The following is a 2,898-nucleotide window of genomic DNA, read 5'->3' as shown; positions in this document are numbered from 1 at the left end:
TGTTTTCATGTTTCAATAAGCTTGATTCAGTGTGTTTGTTAGAGTTATTGTGCACTAAAAGGCAGGCATTTATTAAGTAAGCAAGTAGAAAAGAGAAAACTTAATAACATCAACACAAGAAAAGTTTATTTGCCAGTATTTTTCAAAGTAAGTCAGCCATGATCATGTTTTCCCTGGACCTTTATATTAACTAACTGTGTCAAGCAAAGCCTGAGCTAATTTATATTAACTAATTGATTTTCAGCCTGAGCATATCAGTCCATAGTGGGATTATTTTTAATCAGCAGACTGTAGTGCTAATATTGATGGAATAAATGTACCCTGATAAAGGTTCTAACATGATCTCAAAACAGTCCTTGGCATATATCAGCAGTCCCCCTTGTTCTGTTTGTCTTTAATTTTGGCTAACTTAAAACAATTTGCTTAACAGGATGGACTTCTATTTCCATGGACAATAAATCAATTTAGATACTGGCCTAGGTACAAGACAAAGCTGGCTGAATGGCAATTCTTGAGGATTCAGTTCTATTTGACATGATGAAAGAAAGATTGAAGGGGAGGCAGAAATGGAGGCTGTCAACAGAGCTAATTAGCCTTGACAGTGGTGACTTCCATAATCGCTCTTTTTATTTGTCCTTGTAGCCCATCCACCATTCTAGGTATTCTTTGTAGCACAATCAATAGAAGATGGAGCAATCCCAGCCTAGAACAACCCCTCATGAAAACTTGGTTTGAAACAAAACATGATACAGCACACAACGTTAGCATAGTTATTACAATGGCCTAGATGAGTGATTCGCAACCAGGGTGACAAAGCTCCTTGGGGCACCTTGAGATCTTTCAGGGTGTGATGCAGGTTGACATGCAATGTTAGCACAGTTAGGTGTGCAAACATGATTTATAAGATAAATCCAGAGACTTCAAACAGGACCACACAGTTGTGGTCTTTCTCAGGTCTTTGCAGCAGAAAAATTTCTCTATTATTATTCTGTAGACAAAAAAGAGAGTGAAGCTGACAAGGGCTGAGGGGGCTCTTGTTTTCACTGTCTTTGGGCAATCTCCACTTCCACTTGTCTGCCACACCTTGATGTATTTTTCTTTTTAGGAAAAGAGAGGCTGTTCCAGGGCTCTTCAAGTCTGTTCGCATGCTCATGAACACAGGTGTCTGTGCTCAACACCTGAAGAGGTCATTCCTTGGGCTCCATCCTCTCCAATTCCCACATCCATGCCTCACAGATGTCACACATACAGACCAAATCAAAACAGCCCCTACAGCCTATGGGCTCCTGGTTCTGTTAATCCTTACACCAGCCATTCTCTGGGCTATGGACCCTCTGGCCCCCTTAGTCTCCAGCTGTGGCCCTCCTGGCCTTTAGCCCATCTTCTTAGACCAGGGAGGGCTATTATTTTGGGCAGAGGGCCACTTACCCAGTTTTAGCAAACTTTTGAGGGCTGTGTGGGTCCCAGTGTTTTGCAGGGCACAGGCTGGCAGGGGTCTGTGGAGCCGGGCTGGGCTGCACCAGCAGGGAGAAGAAGGAGCCAGCCCAGCTCCATAAAGCCGCTGATGGCTGGGACCCTGTACCCTTGCTGCCCTGCTCTGGGCCCTGCTGGCACTGGCCCTGGGACATTGGCGCAGGCCCTGTGCTCATTCACTGGCTCACTCCCAGCACCGCGGTACAGACTGGGGGCAGTGCACAGCCCCAACTCCCTGCTCACCAGCAGCGAAAGAGCTGGTGCGTAGCATGGGGAAAAGCAGCCCCTCGCCCACCCCATTGTCATCACTCCCCGCTGCAGCTGCTCGTATCCTGCACAGGGCTGTCCTGAGCAGACACAGGGAGCCTCACACGGGCTGCGAGCAGCTGCAGCGTGGAGTGCCAGCCACAGGGCAGGTGAGGGGTTGCTTTTCCCAATGCTCAGCACCAGCTTGTAACCCACCCCCGCTGCCAGCCTAGGCCTCACGCTGGTTCCAGGCTCACCCATCAGGGCTGCACTGCAACGGCAGCAGCTGCAGACCCACCCCCTGTCCCTAACTTGCCACGCTGGGCAGTGTTTGCTGCTGCTGCCCGCCCAGAGTTCACATGCTGGGCAGCACAGCAGCAATGGTGGTAGGTGCAGCTTACCATGGCGTGAGCTCCAGGTGGGCAGCAGCAGCAAACATTGCCCAGTGCAGCAAGTGGTGGGGGGAGGGGGCCAATGGGCAAGCCTGGAGCCATACAGAGCCGGGTTACAAACTGGTGCTGAGCACGGTGGAAAAGCGGCCCCTTGCCTGCCCTGTGGCCAGTACCCCATACTGCAGCTACTCACAGGCTTCTTGGGGCAGCAGGGAGGCAAAGAGTAGGCAAGGGGCTGCTTTTCTCTGCTCTCCACACCAACTCCATTTCCCCCTACCTCCTCCTTACCTGAGCTGCCTGCACTGGGGCAGACACATGCTCCCAGGCCAGAAGCCCCTGCTGGGGCTTTCAGCTTGGGGGGGGGTGGGGGGGCAGGCTGGGTGGGCCCTGCTGTTGTGGGAGCCTGCCAGGCTTCCCCTAGGTCTTACTGCCTGCTCCTGGTTCCTGTCATTTTTGACAGGAACCAAGGACAGATAAATTTTAATTTTCAAAATTTTGGGGGGGAAGATGTGGCCTGCAGACCTTTTTTTGCCCACCTTGTCTTAGACCCTGGCCTTCTTTTCGGCCAGTTGAGACCTGTGTGCTGTCCAGCCCTACCAGTTTCCAGCTGTGACCCTTGGATTTTGGCCCTTCCTGAGTCCTGGCCCCACTCCTAGGCCAAAGAGGCTTATGGGCCCTACCTGCTCCTCAGCTTCTGGCGCTCTTCATAGTTTCTTAGTTGGTAGGGACCTAAGCAGATCATCAAGTCTGACCCCCTGCCATGGCAGGAAAGAGTACTGGGGTCAAA

Source organism: Crocodylus porosus, unplaced genomic scaffold, assembly GCF_001723895.1.
Source record: "Crocodylus porosus isolate Cpor-Errol unplaced genomic scaffold, CroPor_comp1, whole genome shotgun sequence".
In the NCBI taxonomy this organism is placed as follows: Eukaryota; Metazoa; Chordata; order Crocodylia; family Crocodylidae; genus Crocodylus; species Crocodylus porosus.
Note: the sequence above shows the minus strand (reverse complement) of the source record.